This window comes from Sciurus carolinensis, chromosome 11 (genome assembly GCF_902686445.1).
Source record: "Sciurus carolinensis chromosome 11, mSciCar1.2, whole genome shotgun sequence".
Lineage (NCBI taxonomy): Eukaryota > Metazoa > Chordata > Mammalia > Rodentia > Sciuridae > Sciurus > Sciurus carolinensis.
In genome coordinates this window covers 48439268-48460809 of record NC_062223.1, presented here as the reverse complement: position 1 = coordinate 48460809, position 21542 = coordinate 48439268, and positions in this window count along the sequence as shown.

The window sequence follows — 21542 nt, the reverse complement described above, 5'->3', positions numbered from 1 at the left end:
GAAGAAGAAAACTGTTGCCTGGTGATCTCATACCATAATTGGGTCACCCTGAGACTTGAGGAAACCTGGAATGAGAAAGTAGAAGCAGGCAAGGGAAGGCAATTTGAAATGGGTGATAAATGAGTCAATGTGTGTGATTAACCATAGACTTGAAAGACACATCTACCAGATATGCTTTGGGAAAATAATACAATGGGGAAAAAAAGTGTGTGCAAATGTATTTTTTTGTCACATATGCTTTCCATAGCACTTGTTCCCAGAACTTTTCCCGTGGATTAATGAATAACAAAATTTAAGATATATTCACCACATTATGGTGGCTCTCCAGGATTAAAGGATCATGAAGAAGTTCACTATGTGGGGACTTAACTCGGAGGCAGAAAGAGGTGGGTCTGGGCCCTTGTAGAAGCAGTGAGGTCCAATTAATATCTTTTTTGTGGTGGTGGTTCTTCAATAGTTGGGCATAGATGACATGATGGGAAAACAATTTAATTTTAAACATTGATATGCTGAAACATTCAGTAGACAGGCATCAAAATGTAAATTATATTTTAAGAAAGAAGAAGGAAAATATCATGTCAGTAACTTCAGAAAGAACAAAACAATTTTTGGTCAGTTCATCTTCAGTAGAATAGAATAAAGATTTTTGTCAGTTTATAAATCACTAGAAATTGATCACTCATTAATTCAGCAAATAAACGTTGATTATACCTTGTATGCTGGGTACCCTACTACCCATTTGAGTGCATATTATACTTAATTTCCACTAATGTCCTTCCTATTTTACAAATGGTAAGACTGAATCTCAGATGATTTCAGGAATTAGTCAAATATTGAAAAGAGAGTAAATTCTGGAATCATACCTGAGACTTTTTGACTGTAGATTCAGTGGTCTTGCTATTCTCGAGAATTATTTCTAATGATCAGGATTCCTATAATCTTGATGTCTGATTGCTTATATCCATCTGTCCAATTTCCAACTAAATATTTAAAACTACATTGATTCCCTGGTACTCCAGTACACCCCATTTCCCAAAAAAACTACATTGATATAAGTGATGCAGTTTCAAATTACTTCAAATCAGCATTTACTATAACTAATTTTTATCTTTTGTATTTTTTATTGTTCTAATTAGTTATATATGACAGTAGAATGCACTTTGACACAGCATACATACATGTACTAAATTTCTCGTTCTTCTGGTTGTATATGATGTAGAATCCCACCAGTTGTATAGTTATATATGGTCATAGGGTAATAATGTCTGATTCATTCTACTATAGTTCCTATTCCCATACCCTTCCCTCTCCCTTCACTACCTTCAACCTAATCTAAAGTAACTCTATTCACTAGGTCACCCCTATCGTGAATTAGCATCTGCATATCAGAGAAAATACAAACAAAAATTAAGATTTCCTCTCACCCCAGTCAGAATGGCAATTATCAGGAATATAAGCAACAATAAATGTTGGCAAGGATATGGGGGAAAAGGTATACCCATACATTGCTGGTGGGAATGCAAATTGGTGCAACCATTATGGAAAGCAGTATGGAGATTCCTCAGAAATCTTGGAATGGAACCACCATTTGACCCAGATATCCCACTCCTTAGTTTATACCCAAAGGACTTAAAATCAGCATACTATAGTGATGCAGCCACATCAATGTTGGGCATAGATGACATGATGGGAAAACAATTTAATTTTAAACATTGATATGCTGAAACATTCAGTAGACAGGCATCAAAATGTAAATTTAGCTCAATTCATAATAGTTAAACTATGGAACTAATCTAGGTGCCCTTCAACTGATGAATGGATAAAGAATGTGTGATGTACATATATATATATATAATATAATATGGAATATAACTTAACTTTAGAGAAGAATGAAATTATGGCATTTTCTGGTAAATGGATGGAGCTGGACAATATTATGCTAAGCCAAACCCCAAAATCCAAAGGCTAAATGTTTTTTCTTATATACAAATGCTAATTTACTATAATAAATTTTTAATGGAAGAAATGCTTATGAGAAATGAGTCAAGGTTATTTAATTTTTCTCTGGAGAAGTTCAATGGATTATAAAACAGGTGTGATTCTAGTCCCAATTTCTACCCACATAAGTGGGGTATCTGGATATATCTTGTGAAACCTTATATTTTGAAATTACACTTAAACTTTTAAGAAAACCCTCAAATACTTACTTCTTAGGATAAAAAAGAGAATAAATGGAAAGAAGGAAACTTTCAGAAGCAACATCCATGTCACTCATTTTCCCGGGATTAGTATTAGTATGAGCAACATCTAATAAATGATACAATTCAGGGAAGTGGAACTTTGATCAAACTTTGTAGATTAAATTCCTTTTATTGGCATTGTTGCATTGCTTCAAGACAAACTTAAATTAACAATCAGGGCAAAAGTATTCCAATTGTAGGTAAAAATGCCAACTTAAATAAAGCACTATCTGGACAACCTCAAATAATTTTGTTCTAATGTTGATAATCTCATGGTAGGGACACAAAGCCATGTTAGGCAAAGAGTACATTGATGCCTATCTTTGAATAGAGGAGCCTGAGGGGACCAAACTTCTTCCCTGAACATGTAGAAACACTGAGACTTGATTACAGTTTTGCCTTGTGCCCTGTTCAGAGTATGATACCTCTTTCAATGTCCTCGAGCAATCGATTGACACCTATTGACTATACTTAGTATTCTAGTGTATGAGTAGGCTTTTCTCATTTTTTTTTTTTTAAAGTTTGTGGCAAAACACATGATTTGCCTTTCAGTGATGGGAATGGATCATGTGTGCAAAAGGGAAACAAAAAACAAGTCTTTTCATATGATTTTTCCAAGCATAACCCACTTTAAAAAATAAAAACAACCACAATCTACAGAGTAAAAAGAATCACACTGTGAAAGATACAGAGGAACTGAGACTGGCTGAGGGAATAGCAGATCCTAGCTACCAGTATAATCCAAATATAGTCTGGGAAAGTAAAACTAATTTGTATGTGCATATGTGTATGTGTGTGTGTATACATGTAAATATGTGTGTATATTTTTAAATTTGATTTTTTAAATTATTTTTGGGAGGTCAGGAAGCCATTGCAGAGGATGGAAAATTCCTTCTAATGGCTCATGGAACTTGTTACAAGTAGGTGGTATTTGGTGACTCACAAAAAAAGCAACTGTGGTGCAGATTAATTTTGGGGGGTCTATAAAATTATACTGGTTTATTTTGTACTAATAATGGAAAAGTTAATAAGCAAGTCATTAAAACTGAGGGTTCTGATGCTGTTGTAAATTAGTCCAACAATATTTTGAGAGAATAAACATTTATGGTAACCTTCTATAATTGTTGGCATCTCTACCTTTAATATGATATAATATTAATTCTTAATGTTTTTTTTTAAATAAATTCTTTATCAGTAGTGAATATCTTGCTTCATCCTTCCACTCAAGTGGGGAATAATCTAAACTCACAAAATACTAGAATTTTCTTCCTACACACAAGTATCATGCCATAAAATAGTTTTACAATATGCCATCAACCAGAACTCATGTGGGCGAGGGTATTGGAAAATGGACATCTTCATATATTGCTTGTGGGAGTAAACCAGTACAACACTTTCAGAGAGCAGCATATATCAAAAGAGGACATTCTCTTTCAACTACAGTCTAATTCTAGAAATCTGCCCTTGGGAATTAATCATGCAAAGGCTAAGGATGTTCATTGCAATATTATTTATAATGGAAGAATGAAATAATTGAAATTTCTTATAAGAGGATTTTAAAATGTAATTACTGATGCATAATATACTATGTCAAAATTAAAGTTATGCAATTTATGTTTTTCATATGGAAAATATTCATAATATGTTTCCAATAGGGAGGTTAACAGAAAACTATGTGGTTTATATAAGTCTACTTTTATAAACATAAATATACCTATTTATAGTTAGATATGAAATAGTTATACAGTCAATATAGAGGTAGTTTAGGTAGTTATCAGACTATATAAAATATATAATGCATACAAATAGAATAAAAATCACATAATTTTAAAAGATATTTATTCTTATGAGTGATTAAAATATTTTCCTTTGCTCTTTTCTGTTTTATCTAATGCTTGAATAATGAAAATTATAATTAATAAAAGTGCCCAAGGTTCTTCATTGTTTTCCTTCTCTATACTGATACTGTGGGTTGGCTGTGTCCTCTGGATAAATTATAAGGGCAGAAAGAACAATTTAAGCTGCAAGTTGTCTAGATCACACCCGCCATGTACTATCAGACAAAAGGCATCAGCAGTCCTATAGGGATTTCTAGCTATTAGTCCTTCCTCCTACATATATACATAAAATCTCTTTTCCACTGTAGGGGTGGATAGGACATTGGACCTCTGATTGGTGACCTCCTACTTTATCTCTGATTTTTCTACTTCTAACAGCTAGTTGAATTTCCCCTCCTTTTGAGTTTTTAAAGTTATTCTTCCTCTATTATAAATCCTTACCTATTCAGTTTCTATCCGGGTATTGATAAACCAAATTCTTTTACCGTTTTTCTAACATTTCCTGAGAGAATTCTGGTTTATTCCACTTCTTCATCTGTTTGGTAATGTTAGAAAAGTCTACCAGTGCCCAAGGTTCTGATGGCTCCTGTCACCTAGGTTTTGGAAGGATTCCAGGGAAAGATTAAGCGAGAACTCACAAGGAATTTTTCTCTCCACTTTTGGCATTTCACCAATTCATACTATGGAGTATCACTCTGCTCAGGGGCCAATTTGGAAAGAGGTTGCTAAGAAAGGACAAAGGGAGACCATATAAGTTAGTGGTTAGAGGGCAGCCGGAGACCTCTTCAGGCGGCTCTGCCCACTCCGGCTGCGGGCTCTCTTCACGGGGCGATCCAAGATGGCGGCCTAGAGGGAGACTGCCTCCGGTCGCTCCACAACCCAGGAGTTAAGAAGGGGAGGCATTGAGAGACTCGGACTGAAGTGGAGCCACGGGTGAGTCTGCCCACTGGGTAAAGCTCGGCCCGGGTGGCAGGCCCAGATAGAGGTGGCTTATCGGAGCCGGGCAGGGCAGCTAGAGTCATCCACAGGCAGTCCTGCGCACTCCGGCGGTGGGCCCCGCCCACACAGCCAGCTTCTCCAGGTTCTCGGAACGGAACTGGCCCGCTAGTGAGAGCCTGTCTGAACAGAGCACGCTCCGAGTCCCGGAGCCCCTGCAGTGCAGTGTACTCCTGCAAAGAACCAGCGGAGAGGCTCGATCTGCAGTCAGCCTCAGGGATAAGGGCAGGGCAGCCGGAGACCTCTTCAGGCGGCTCTGCCCACTCCGGCTGCGGGCTCTCTTCACGGGGCGATCCAAGATGGCGGCCTAGAGGGAGACTGCACCCCCGGTCGCTCCAGAACCCAGGAGTTAAGAAGGGGAGGCATTGAGAGACTTGGACTGAAGTGGAGCCACGGGTGAGTCTGCCCACTGGGTAAAGCTCGGCCCGGGTGGCAGGCCCAGATAGAGGTGGCTTATCGGAGCCGGGCAGGGCAGCTAGAGTCATCCACAGGCAGTCCTGCGCACTCCGGCGGTGGGCCCCGCCCACACAGCCAGCTTCTCCAGGTTCTCGGAACGGAACTGGCCCGCTAGTGAGAGCCTGTCTGAACAGAGCACGCTCCGAGTCCCGGAGCCCCTGCAGTGCAGTGTACTCCTGCAAAGAACCAGCGGAGAGGCTCGATCTGCAGTCAGCCTCAGGGATAAGGGCAGGGCAGCAGGAGACCTCTTCAGGCGGCTCTGCCCACTCCGGCTGCGGGCTCTCTTCACGGGGCGATCCAAGATGGCGGCCTAGAGGGAGACTGCACCTCCGGTCGCTCCACAACCCAGGAGTTAAGAAGGGGAGGCATTGAGAGACTCGGACTGAAGTGGAGCCACGGGTGAGTCTGCCCACTGGGTAAAGCTCGGCCCGGGTGGCAGGCCCAGATAGAGGTGGCTTATCGGAGCCGGGCAGGGCAGCTAGAGTCATCCACAGGCAGTCCTGCGCACTCCGGCGGTGGGCCCCGCCCACACAGCCAGCTTCTCCAGGTTCTCGGAACGGAACTGGCCCGCTAGTGAGAGCCTGTCTGAACAGAGCACGCTCCGAGTCCCGGAGCCCCTGCAGTGCAGTGTACTCCTGCAAAGAACCAGCGGAGAGGCTCGATCTGCAGTCAGCCTCAGGGATAAGGGCAGGGCAGCAGGAGACCTCTTCAGGCGGCTCTGCCCACTCCGGCTGCGGGCTCTCTTCACGGGGCGATCCAAGATGGCGGCCTAGAGGGAGACTGCACCCCCGGTCGCTCCAGAACCCAGGAGTTAAGAAGGGGAGGCATTGAGAGACTCGGACTGAAGTGGAGCCACGGGTGAGTCTGCCCACTGGGTAAAGCTCGGCCCCGGGTGGCAGGCCCAGATAGAGGTGGCTTATCGGAGCCGGGCAGGGCAGCTAGAGTCATCCACAGGCAGTCCTGCGCACTCCGGTGGTGGGCCCCGCCCACACAGCCAGCTTCTCCAGGTTCTCGGAACGGAACTGGCCCGCTAGTGAGAGCCTGTCTGAACAGAGCACGCTCCGAGTCCCGGAGCTGCTGCAGTGCAGTGTACTCCTGCAAAGAACCAGCGGAGAGCCTCGATCTGCAATCAGCCTCAGGGATAAGGACAGGGCAGCCGGAGACCTCTTCAGGCGGCTCTGCCCACTCCGGCTGCGGGCTCTCTTCACGGGGCGATCCAAGATGGCGGCCTAGAGGGAGACTGCACCCCCGGTCGCTCCAGAACCCAGGAGTTAAGAAGGGGAGGCATTGAGAGACTCGGACTGAAGTGGAGCCACGGGTGAGTCTGCCCACTGGGTAAAGCTCAGCCCGGGTGGCAGGCCCAGATAGAGGTGGCTTAGCAGAGCCGGGCAGGGCAGCTTGAGTCTTCCCAAGGTAGTCTTCCACACTCCGGCAGTGGGCTCTTCCCACACGGCCAGCTGCACGGTGCAGGCCCACAGTGAGAGCATTTCCGCACAGAGCCAGTTCCAAAACGTGGAACCAGTAGGGGGCTAGGGGCAGTATTCTTCGAATGAGCTGCTTTATCAGATTCCTCCAAGACATCAGGCTACTGAAGGCTGGGAGGTGATACACTGGAAATCTACTGGGACACTATAAGCCAATAGTGGAAAACTGCAATATCTCAGGGTCCCACTGACAACTGACCATTATGAGAAAACAAGGGAAGAAAATGTCCCAAACAAACCTAGATACTACATCAATAAAACCCAATGACAGCAGAGCAGAAGAAATGTCAGAAAGGGAGTTCAGAATGTACGTAATTAAAACGATCAGGGAAGCTAATGAGGAGATGAAAGAGCAAATGCAGGCATTGAAGGAGGAGATGAAAGAGCAAATGCAGGCATTAAATGATCGCACCAATCAACAGTTAAAAGACCAAATACGGGAAGCAAGAGATCATTTCAATAAAGAGTTAGAGATACTGAAAAAAAACCAAACTGAAATCCTTGAAATGAAGGAAACAATAAACCAAGTTAAAAACTCCATAGAAAGCATAACCAATAGGATAGAACACCTGGAAGACAGAACCTCAGACATTGAAGACAAAATATTTAACCTTGAAAACAAAGTGGAACAAACAGAGAAGATGGTAAGAAATCATGAACAGAATCTCCAAGAACTATGGGATATCATGAAAAGGCCAAATTTGAGAATTATTGGGATTGAGGAAGGCTTAGAGAAACAAACCAAAGGAATGAACAATCTATTCAATGAAATAATAACAGAAAATTTCCCAAATCTGAAGAACGAAATGGAAAACCAAGTACAAGAGGCTTATAGAACTCCAAACATACAAAATTACAACAGACCCACACCAAGGCACATTATTATGAAAATACCTAACATACAAAATAAAGACAGAATTTTAAAGGCCGCGAGAGAAAAGAATCAAATTACATTCAGAGGGAAACCAATAAGAATATCAGCAGATTTTTCAATCCAGACCCTAAAAGCTAGAAGGGCCTGGAACAACATATACCAAGCCCTGAAAGAAAATGGATGCCAACCAAGAATCTTATACCCAGCAAAACTTACCTTCAAATTTGACGATGAAATAAGATCCTTCCATGATAAACAAAAGCTAAAGGAATTTACAAAAAGAAAGCCAGCATTACAGAACATTCTCAGCAAAATATTCCATGAGGAAGAGATGAAAAACAACGATGCAAATCAGCAACAGGAGGCGCTAGCCTAAAGGAATAGCCAAATAAAGGAGAAACCAAATCATGTCAAAAACAAATATGAGTCAATTGACTGGGAATACAAATCATATCACAATAATAACCCTGAATGTTAATGGCCTGAATTCATCAATCAAAAGACACAGACTGGCAGATTGGATTAAAAAGAAAAATCCAACAATATGCTGCCTGCAAGAGACACATCTCATAGAAAGAGACACCCATAGACTAAAGGTGAAAGGATGGGGAAAAACATACCATGCACACGGACACAGCAAAAAAGCTGGAGTATCCATCCTCATCTCAGATAATGTGGACTTCAAACCAAAACTAGTCAGAAGGGATAAAGAAGGACATTACATGCTGCTTAAGGGAAGCATAAATCAGCAAGACATAACAATCATAAATATCTATGCCCCGAACATTGGCTCATCCACGTACGTCAAACAAATCCTTCTCAATTCCAGAAATCAAATAGACCACAACACAATAATACTAGGCGATTTTAACACACCTCTCTCACCACTGGATAGATCGTCCAAACAAAAATTGAATAAAGAAACTATAGATCTCAACAACACAATCAGCAATTTAGACTTAACGGACATATATAGAATATACCATCCAACAAAGAATGAATACACTTTCTTCTCAGCAGCACATGGATCCTTCTCTAAAATAGACCATATTTTATGCCACAAAGCTACTGTTAGTAAATACAAGAAGATAGAGATACTACCTTGTACTCTATCAGATCATAATGGATTGAAATTAGAAATAAATGAAAGAGTAAAAAACAGAAACTTCTCCAATACCTGGAGACTAAATAATACACTATTATATGATGAATGGATAACAGAAGACATCAGGAGGGAAATAAAAAAATTCTTAGAAGTAAACGAGAACAAAGACACATCATATCAAAATCTCTGGGACACTATGAAAGCAGTACTTAGAGGAAGATTTATTTCATGGGGTGCATTCAAAAAAAGAAGTAGAAATCAACAAATAAACGAGTTAACACTACAGCTCAAAGCACTAGAAAAAGAAGAGCAGACCAATACCAAAAGTAGTAGAAGACAGGAAATAGTTAAAATCAGAGCCGAAATCAACGAAATCGAAACAAAAGAAACAATCGGAAAAATTAATAAAATAAATAGTTGGTTCTTTGAAAAAATAAATAAAATTGATAAACCCTTAGCCACACTAACAAAGAGAAAGAGGGAGAAAACTCAAATTACTAAAATTCGGAATGAACAAGGAAACATCACAACAGACACGAGTGAAATACAAAACATAATTAGAAGCTATTTCGAAAATCTATACTCCAACAAAACAGAAAACCTTGAAGACATCAACAAATTTCTAGAGACATATGAACTACCTAAACTGAACGAGGAGGACATACACAACTTAAATAAACCAATTTCAAGCAATGAAATAGAAGAGGTCATCAAAAGCCTACCAACAAAGAAAAGTCCAGGACCAGATGGGTTCTCAGCCGAGTTCTATAAAACCTTTAAAGAAGAGCTCATTCCAATACTCCTCAAACTATTCCATGAAATAGAAGAGGAGGGAACCCTACCAAACTCGTTCTATGAAGCCAATATCACCCTGATACCTAAACCAGAGAGAGACACATCAAGGAAAGAAAATTTCAGACCAATATCCTTAATGAACATCGATGCAAAAATTCTCAACAAAATTTTAGCAAGTCGCATACAAATATATATTAAAAAGATAGTGCACCACGATCAAGTCGGTTTTATCCCAGGGATGCAAGGTTGGTTCAACATTCGGAAATCAATAAATGTCATTCACCATATCAACAGACTTAAAGTTAAGAATCACATGATTATTTCAATAGATGCAGAAAAAGCATTTGATAAAATACAGCATCCCTTCATGCTCAAAACACTAGAAAAAATTGGGGTAATGGGAACATTCCTAAACATTATAAAGGCCATCTACGCTAAGCCCATGGCTAATATCATTCTAAATGGTGAAAAACTGAAAGCGTTCCCCCTAAAAACTGGAACAAGGCAGGGATGCCCTCTTTCACCGCTTCTATTCAACATCGTCCTTGAGACTCTAGCCAGAGCAATCAGACAAACCAAAGAAATTAAAGGGATACGAATAGGAAAAGAAGAACTCAAACTATCCCTGTTCGCTGATGACATGATTATATATTTAGAGGAACCTGGAAATTCCACCAGAAAACTTTTAGAACTCATAAGTGAATTCAGTAAAGTAGCAGGTTACAAGATCAATGCTCATAAATCCAATGCATTTTTATACATAAGTGATGAATCTTCAGAAAGAGAAATTAGGAAAACTACTCCATTCACAATAGCATCGAAAAAAATAAAATACTTGGGAATCAATCTCACAAAAGAGGTGAAAGACCTCTACAATGAGAACTACAGAACACTAAAGAAAGAAATTCAAGAAAACCTTAGAAGATGGAAAGATCTCCCATGTTCCTGGATAGGCAGAATTAATATCGTCAAAATGGCTATACTACCTAAAGTTCTATACAGATTCAATGCAATTCCAATTAAAATCCCAATGATGTACCTCGCAGAAATAGAGCAAGCAATTATGAAATTCATCTGGAAGAATAAAAAACCTAGAATAGCTAAAGCAATCCTCAGTAGCAAGAGCGAAGCAGGGGGTATTGCAATACCAGATCTTCAACTCTACTACAAAGCAATAGTAACAAAAATGGCATGGTATTGGTACCAAAATAGACAGGTAGATCAATGGTACAGAATAGAGGACATGGACACAAACCCAAATAAATACAATTTTCTCATACTAGACAATGGTTCCAACAATATGCAATGGAGAAAAGATAGCCTCTTCAACAAATGGTGCTGGGAAAACTGGAAAACTATATGCAATAGAATGAAACTAAACCCCTATCTCTCACCCTACACAAAACTCAACTCAAAATGGATCAAGGACCTCGGAATCAGACCAGAGACCCTGCATCTTATAGAAGAAAAAGTAGGTCCAAATCTTCAACTTGTTGGCTCAGGATCAGATTTCCTTAACAGGACCCCCATAGCACAAGAAATAAAAGCAAGAATAAACAACTGGGATAGATTCAAACTAAAAAGCTTTCTCTCAGCAAAGGAAACTATCAGAAATGTGAAGAGAGAGCCTACAGAGTGGGAGAATATCTTTGCCAACCATACCTCAGATAGAGCGCTAATTTCCAGAATCTATAAAGAACTCAAAAAACTCTACACGAAGAATACAAATAATCCAATCAACAAATGGGCTAAGGAAATGAACAGACACTTCACAGAAGAAGATGTACAAGTAATCAACAGATATATGAAAAAATGTTCAACATCCCTAGTAATAAGGGAAATGCAAATCAAAACCACCCTAAGATTTCATCTCACCCCAATTAGAATGGCGATTATCAAGAATACAAGCAACAATAGGTGTTGGCGAGGATGTGGTGAAAAAGGAACACTCATACATTGCTGGTGGGGTTGCAAATTAGTGCAACCACTCTGGAAAGCAGTGTGGAGATTCCTCAGAAAGCTTGGAATGGAAACACCATTTGACCCAGCTATCCCACTCCTTGGCCTATACCCAAAGGACTTAAAATCAGCATACTACAGAGATACAGCCACATCAATGTTCATTGCTGCTCAATTCACCATAGCCAGATTGTGGAACCAACCTAGATGCCCTTCAGTTGATGAATGGATAAAGAAACTGTGGCATATTTATACAATGGAATATTACTCCGCAATGAAGAATGATAAAATTATGGCATTTGTAGGCAAATGGTCGAAATTGGAGAATATCATGCTAAGTGAGATAAGCCAATCTCAAAAAACTAAAGGACAAATGATCTCGCTGATAAGCGGATGAGGACATATAATGGGGGGTGGGAGGGGCTAGCATTAGGTTTAGGGTTAGGTTTAGAGTTAGGCTAAGGAGAGCAGTAAGAATGAAGGAAAGAAGGACTGTGTAGAGGGAAAAGAGGGGTGGGAGGCGTGGGAGGGGTGGGAGGGGTGGGGGGGAGGGGAAAAATATAATAAACATCATTACCCTATGTAAACGTAAAAAAAATAAGTAAATAATAAAAAAAAAAAAAAAAAAGTTAGTGGTTAACAACACAGGTTGTAATCAGTCATGCCTAGATTTGAATTCTGCCATTTACCACTGGGAACATTAGGGCATTTCACTTCAGCTCTCTGAAACTTGGTTTCAGGTTTAAAATATTGGCATAAGAATACTGATTCCACTATTATTAATGTAAAGGTAAAATAAGTAGTATTTGCAAAGAAATGAGACTAATGTTTGGTATGTAGTAAGAGCCAAACTTACGATGATAATGATCATTTGTGTTGATCATTATCAACATCACCATGATTGTCTATTTCCATATGAAGAAATAGAGAAGGCAGAGGCAGTCATTTAGAAAATGTAACATTTTCTTGCTACAAAGGGCATTTGGATCTCATATTGTATATATGAAAGAAGATAAAAACTTAATTTTTTGAGTACTTTGCATATAGGCATTGAATTTTAAAAGAGATTTTAGTGCAAAGATTTATAGTTCTGTCTTATATTTTCATGTTGGTAAAAAACAGGCAAAGATTAGGACAACTTTAATATGATTTATTTTTTCTCAGGAAATTTGCTATAGCTATCACTAAATGTAAAACAGCTCAATTTATCTACTGCTAACAAATTTTACTGACCATTCCAATATGTATTTCCCCCTGCAAAATTAAGCTATTAAAAGGATATTTGCTGTACTTCCCACTCTAACAAGTTAACCACAAGCTAAGCGATTTACAGCAATGAAAATTTATTCTCCCAAGTTTTAGGGGTAGAAGTCTGGCATCAAGATGTCACAGGACCATACTTCCTCAGAAGGCTCTAAGCAAGAATCCCTCCTTGATTCTTCAGTTTTTAACAGTTCCCAGCAATACTTGATGTTCCTGGACTTGTACCCAATCACACCAATTTCCGCCTCTGTCTTCACATGGCCGCCTTCTCTCTGTGTTTTTATGTTATCTCTGCAACCCTTTCTCCTTAAAAAGATACCACCCATTGTATTTAGGGGACACCCTAATTGAGTATGACCCTTATTTATTTTTTTTTTTTTAAATCTTGATTACATCTGCAAAGACCCAATCTCTAAGGTAAGTCACATTTACAGGTTGGAGTTAGGACTTCCAACATACCTCCCTGGGAGATGCAGTTTACCTACAACATTCACAGAGCACTTGGCACATGTATTACAGCACTTAACTTGGAATTGGTATTTTAGACCTATCTCTTTCCTTCTCTCACTATGCACTACTGCTCAACCCTCAAGGAAAAGGTCCATTTCATATTTTTCTTTTTATCTGTCTTGCAGTTAGCATGTTGCCTGAACACATTACTCTAAAGAATATAAATGAAATGGAGGATAGGAAGTAAAGCAAAGAACAGAAGAAGGGAATGCTGTTCTATACTGTGGTTTGGAAAACTTGCTGATTATCAGCAATGCTTTGCAACCTTTTGTAGAAAAAATGTATTTCTCCCCCAAAACTGATTTATTGAATAATTATGGGAACCAGGAATCTATATTTTAGACAGTATTTTTTTTTCAGATGATTCTATCTTTTGATCAAGCAAGTACAGAAAACATTTCCTATGGTTATAGGAAAATGACAGGCCATGCAGGCGGTCATTACCCATTTCTCATGCCAGTGCAAGCTATTTCACCTTGGGAAGCTTTAGTCATTCTGAATTTGTTTCATCACTTCACTTGTGAAATGAGTGCATATCACCTCTACAATTCTGATTTCCTTGTTTAAGGTCTTTGTTGTCTCTAAACGTGTGAATAGATTTGCAGAATTTCTCCCTTTGGACTTCATAGAAGAGAGAGTGCATTTGAAATCACTTCAGTATCTTCTTGGATAGTCATTCTGAAATTGTAAGAAAAGGGTCAGTAGTGTTCATTTTTGATGGATTCTTTCTACTACTTGTTCCTATATTTCACATATGGATAATGATTCAATATTTATAATAGAGAGCAATTAATACATATTTTATTTTTGTTTAACATGTAAAGATTAATGATCAAGAGAATAAATACAATAAATCAAGTGGTAGTATGAACTAAAAAAAAGAACCCTGCAAAATGGCAAGAAGCAGATATAAGTACATACACAATTCAAAATATGGGAACAGATTTGACATAAAAGTGAAACCTGTATTATGCTTTCATCATCAATATTTTTGGCCTCTCTACTTGTATTATATCTTGCCTAAGATCTTTGATTTCAATTGTTTTACTATAAAAGGAATTTTTCTCTTAAGAAGAATTCCTGAAGTTTGTTTGAACTTAAAGTATGTTGAATTTTTCCATCCCACAGACTATGGATAAAATAATGAAACTGTCACATTGGGGGTGGCATGGTCAACAGTATTGTCAGAAAGTGGGTGTTCTCAGAAGAAGACACAAATATAAGAAAGCTAGGATAAAAGGAATTGTCTACATCTTGTTCTGGTCAGAAGAACAAGATGAAATAGAAAATGTACATCGAGTACTTATCTATATGCATTTATACATATTATATCTATTATTTTATCTATATGCTGATAGTTGAAGCATTTACAATAAGAATTTAGTGTCACTGTTTTTAAGACAAATTTCAATATCCTCTTGAGAAGAAATCAAAACTCAAGAAAAAGTGACACTGGGGAATAAGTTGATGAGAAAGTCAATTTGACATTTGACAGTTTTATTATTCCTTTGATTTTTGTAGGATGCTGTCTTTACAGGAAAAGTCAAACTGAACAACTTCAAAATGAATGGGATAATTCATCTTTGTGAATCTATGGACAAGTTTTTAGTAGTCATAGTCATTCTATTTTTGTAAAAATTATTGAGGACTTAATTTTGACTTTCAGGAAAAATAGATAATTTAGGTGTTATGCACGTTTAAAATCATGCCTTAAATTATTTGGGCAATTCTTCTATTAAAAAGAATATCATCTCAATTATAAGCTAAAGTTGATTCAGATACAGAGAAAAGTTAATTAACTTTGTTTCACATTTCACATTGTGGACCACAAAGTGTTGTAGAAGTAATGAGTTTCCTTAAAAATATATGGGAATCTCAAGCCATATTTGGATATGTGTCCATTTGAGGAGGTTTGCACACACACACTTTTTTTTTTTTTTTAAAGAATTTCTGGTCTACTTTGCTGGGTTGCCTAGCAACCTGAAATCCTGAGAATTCAAGGGTAGTCTTGCCCTGGTGAAATGTCAGTCCCCTTATGAATGATAAGCCCTAAGCAGTGCCCTTCAAATTAGAGTAATTTTCACTGAGGATGTGAAATAAATTCTACAGAAGTAGATTTAACTCATGGGAGAATTCAGAAACAAAAATTGCAGGTAGATACTACAGATCAGGGGAAGACTTGTGTTGACCACCAGGACAGCCCAGTAATTGATCAGGAAAAGGATATTTATATTGGGAGTCCTTATAGACTTAGAAATATAAGTATTGAAGAACTTTATATACTTAACAGGATTTTCATCTCATTGGCACAAAAGCCACAGCCTGAGTATTTTTTTTTTTCTTGACCTACCTTAGCACTAATGTTATAATCCCATGTAAGATCAAAAATGTTTTTTCTGGTTTCTACAGATCCAATCCATTACCAAATACTGTTGATTTACCCTCTTCTTCTCCCTACCTTTATCACCAACACTTTTGGTCTCCTTTGGAATTCCAGAATAACCTGGAATTCCTGTACCCAATGCCTGCCTGTACCCAATCTTCCTTACACCGATCTATTCTTTAATGCAAGTGTAATCACACCATCTTCCATTCCCACTTACTTGAAACCTTCCAAGATTTTTCATTATTAGGATGAAAGTCAACTCTTGAATGTCATCTTTTACCAAGGTCCCTTTTGTCCACCGACTAAGCAGCTCCATCTTCAAGTCTCGGCTGCCTTAGAATAGCTCAATGCTTTTCTCTAAGCACATAGAATTCTTAGAGAAACACATAATTTTTTTTCCATGGCATGTACTACATCTATGATTTCACATAAATTTATGCAATTATTAGTGCCATTCTCCCATACTGGACCATAAGCTCTGTAGGCATAAAAAACAAGTCTGTTTTTAATCATCATTGGCTCTCCAGTTCCTAGCATGCATTCTAACACTTATATTCTCATATAGGATCAAAATATACTTTTCTGGTACTGCATAAGTTGAATGTAAAAAAGGAAGAATGCAGTATATTATTATTATTTTTTAAATCTTTGAAAGACAATATGAGGTGAATACTGCAAACACCAATATCTCAACAAACCCTTTGGGTAATTATTTTTCAACATTCTAGGTTTAGTGTATTTCTTTTTAATGAAAGGAATTAGAAATAAATTGGAGAACTGGGGGTATATCTCAGAGTGGATCATGTGTGTAGCACATGGAATGTCCTTGATTTGATCCTTAGCACCAAAATAAAAAATAAGAGTTGATACCTACCTAATTTTTTTCTGCTCAAGAAAATATAAAAAAACTTATATATTCTTATTATCCCAAAACAATATAAATTTATTCATAGTTTCAACCCATCTCTCCCATACTGTATAATATTTTATGTCCTCAGTGGAATACCAGGCAGTCTTCAAAAGAAACCATTTCAAAGCTGCCATATAACTGAGATACCTCCATAGCTTCATTTCCTTTAACATATAGCAGAGATAAAGTTGATCTGTTTTAAGAAAGTAAAAACCATATAAGGATGTGTTCAATAATATTAGCTCATGGAATCTTTAGAGATTTATTTTCTTTGAAAATCAATGATCCAAAGCCAAACTTAATCAGTAGTGTGGGAGGAGAGGGATCACTAATTAAATTTCTAAAATTACCTTCTCTATTTATATTTTGAAATTCTCCTCTGAATTAAGTTAGGTGGCATTACATAACGTGAGGCAACTGAAGTGCTAAACCAAGACCCAAATTAGCAGCAGGCTTTACTGGTATTTGAAACTTGTAAATTAAAAAATCACAAACATAAATTGCGTCTTCGTAGTGTATAAATTAATAATGTAATGATGACTTCATCCTCATGCTTAATCATTCCATAATAAAATCAATTTATGATTAATTCAAGTTTTCTCAAGCTAAGAGCTATTGGGTTTTCTCATAAATCAAAATTACTTCCATTCAGTGTCAGTTCAAGATATAATTAATTTCGAAGCTATATTTTAGCATTTTTTCTGAAATTTTAAGAAAACAAAACATTCACAAAATAGTCAAATGTTTCACATGTTTATAATTGACCCATAGTTTAATTATTTCAAAGCTATCATAGGATTTGCAAATTTATAGTTTCCTTTGTGTTTAGAGATTTCCCTCATGGGTGATTAGCATCAAATTGTGTGATTTTGGAGCAACAGGCTGACATAACAAATACCAGAGAGTGGATGACTTACACAGTACTGGAGTCTGAAAGTCTGAAGTCAGGGTCCAAGTATGGTTGCGTTTTAGTGAGTGCCCACTTCCTGGCTTCCAGGTCTTTCCTTGGTGCATACGTGTGAAGAACTTTCTCTTCATTCCTTCTTTTATAAGGTTACTAATACAACAGGAGTAGGATCCCACTCTTACAACCTCATTTAACCTTACTTTTCACCTAAAAGCATTGTCTCCAAAAACAGTCACATTTAAGATTAGGGCTTCAGTGTGTGAACTTGGGGGATATACAATTCGTTTTATAGCATAGGGTTATAAACCTATAACAAATCATTTACATCATAAATATTCATGTGATAAGATTTCCTGCCATAGCTTAGAGCAATATTATATACAGAGCAAAGACATTTAAAGATAAAATACATTTCTCTGAAATCAATGTGAAAGGGGTTTGAACTTTATTTGCAGTATGATGCACTCAATCATTTTTCGCCATCTTTACAGGTTAACACAGTGATTGAAGATATGATTCACACAGGACAAGTTTCCTGTCTTGCTGTGTTCCTATAAAGATCTGACTCAAGTGTGAGGATCCAATTTAAAACAACCTTCTTACTTGGATCAGAGTTGAGAAAGAGGGGGAGGTGGTGGCAGGCTTTTCTTAAGTACAAATGAGTTTTATGAAACGTCAAACCTTCTTTGAAGAGAGCCAAGCATAAGTTTGATTTAGGTCAGAGTATAGAAATATAGCTGTAGACTGTCCATTCACAATGCAATGAAGCCCTGCCACAGGGAGAAGCTTGTAGCGCTTGATTCTGTGTTGGCATATTCTATTGTTTTCTTTTACAGGTATTTTCCATTACTTCGACTTGCCTCACTTTAAAGGCACAAAGACTTGAATTTGGTTTTCCTAAAATGTGTAATAATAATGTATTTGATTAGAGAATATAACATTAGAATACTCAAAATACAGTCCTTATGAATCGGTGCATAAACTTTTATACACTAAGTTTCATACTTCAATATCATATTCTCTTTCTTTTGCTTAGACCTAAGTCATAATTTATTATGAAGACATTTGAGTTGAGGTCACATGGACTATCTGCTCAAGAATGTTTCTGCTTAAATCACAAGTTAGTTGATCTCTTTAGACATGGTATGGTTCCATACTCTTTGTGACATTCTAGACCATGGCACGAGAGATGTTAAATATTTTACTTACCCAAATCCCTTCTTAAAGAAAAAATAAATAAATATTTTAAAAAATTTCAACCTCATTATTTTCATCACCAAAGTTCATTTTAAAAGACTGAATTGTAAAAGGAATATTATGTAATATGCAAATAAAATAATATATTCGAAAATTTAAAAAAAAAAGTCTTTGTGAAGAACCCTGGAAACTAATTAGCTGGTCTCCTCCAGTTGTAAGGAATTCGAATAGTGAATGTGAACTGGTTGTCTGGAGCTGGTTCTCTACTTATGATTGATAGCAGAAAAACTGGCCTTCAGGGAGACAGAGATTAGAGGAGATGTGCAGCTAGAAGAAAAAATAGTATATAAGTCTGAGAAAGAAAATTCACTAGTGAATTTTGAAGTTCCTGGCTTAGTCCATATTGATGTCCAGATCCTTTCACGTCTTAACTATAAATAAAAGTATGATTGATTATTGTGTATCTTCAAGAGCATCTATTTTTAAGTTCAACTTATTTTTATGTGTTGTTGTTCTTGCCATCAAACGTGTTTAATTAAGAGAGCTGTTTCTTCATCCCTCCAGATTCTTTACTTCTTCTTCCCACAGAATAGAGTTTTGTGTATATTTTAGGACTAAAATGACTAAACCAAGCTGATAGAGTCATTCTACCCTTCAGTATTTATTGGAAGACCCTGTTGGTAGGAAAACTTGCCCTGCTCTAAATCTTGACATTGAGGATTCTGGCATTGGTCTTCCTCCAGAGGACCTGGGGCAAAAGCCAAGATGTGGTTCCAAGACCCACTTTAGACTTTGACACTTGATCAGCCAACTTCTATTTTTAGTTGTGGAGTCAGTGCCCTGACAGAACTAAGGGACACTTTAACAAGAATAGGTAGGATGGTTAAAGCAGATCTGAATCTATTTTTGTTATTTCTGGAGTTCTCTATAAAATATGGACCAGGTTCATGCCAGAAATAAGCCCTTGAGATTTCTACCATAATTGTCTCTTCCATATTTGTTATGTATGTCAATTAGCAGTAATGATATTGACCCTACTCTATCATTAGTCTTTAAGGTACTTTGTTCTAATGCACTTCATTAAAGACTAGAATAGTTCCACTTTGCTTTATTTATGTGTGTCATCTAACTTTAGATCACTATGTGGTCTTTTTAATCTTCAAAGATGCTGCTTATTCCCTATACATCATTCCTCGAGCATCTATTATCCCTTCTGCTTACTCATTCCGATTTTGCTGTCCAGCCATTGTATGGTGATGAAAGAGAATGCACCAGTGTGATAGTTACAGATCAGAATCATGCTGTGATCACATCAACCCTTTTATGTACCTTGAAAATGTTATCAACCCATTTTCCTGGTTATTATTCTTTTCTCCTTAAAATACATAACCATCTTCCATCCCTCTCCCCATTCCTAAAATACCACTTCTTGCTCTCAGAACTGAATTTTGCTGAAAACCTTCTCTCATTACCTCATCTTCTACTCAGCATCCTCTCGTGTTTTGGTTCAGGTTCTTTGGAGAAGTACGATGAGTCCCTTGAAGGTCATCATTATGACTTGTACCCTTTGTGCCCAATTGATTTTCTTTAATGTAAATGTTGCTTGTAAATTAATTCAAGTCTATACAATAGAAAACATCAAAACACTTCCTTGACCCTGTTATTTATTCTAGCTACTTTTCAATATTTCCATTTATATAGAAATCTTACAGAAAGAGACTTATCCATTCTTGCTACTTCCTATCTACTTAACATCATTTTAACTGTGTGACATAGAATTTCCTTTTCTTCTAAACCCATGAACTCCTGGAAATACTATCAAAAGATTACCAGAGACCTTTCTGCCTCTACAATCAAACTGTACCTTAGCTCCAATATTCCTTGGATGCACTTAGATATTTGATATTTGAGGACAATTCTTCTACTTCAAGTTTTCTTCTGATTTGGTTGGTGAGTTGCATTGACTAAAATTCCTCTGTCCATGGCTTCTGTATGTTTTTAAGAACATCCTTTTCTCCTACTCTTTAGATCAGAGAGCACTCAAACTTCTGCACCAAACCTTTGCTATTCTTAGTGAATACCTGTGGCTTCATTTTTTTTTTTATCTCTGTGCAGGTAATTCCCAAGTGAGGTCTTCATCGCTAGTCTCTTGCCTGCATTCCTTCTGTTCTTACTTTCAACTTGCAATAATGTACATTAAATTGCATTGTGGGTATCATGTTAAATTGAGTGCATTTCAGATGAATTCAGAAAATTTCTCCCCAAACTGCCTTTCCTTTCCAGATAGAAGCTGTGTGAAGTAGCTCTCTCATATTTTTGGGACTATGAACTCAAATTGTAGAATTGCCTTTCACTTTTCTGACACCCATAGCATCCTGTGTGTTATTAGGTCATTTGATTCTTCTTTTGACAAATCTCTGGGATTCTTCTCCCTTCTCATTGTTCGCTAAAGTGAGGAGTCCAGGATAGATATTCTCACACTGATTTTCCTGCCTTTCCCACTGTTTGCCTACCACTGAATAATTACCATACCACTAATATTAAATGAAATATTCTGCCTGTCACTCCCATCATTGACTTGCCTACAATGTCAAATCCATACTTTGTGTTGAAATTGATATT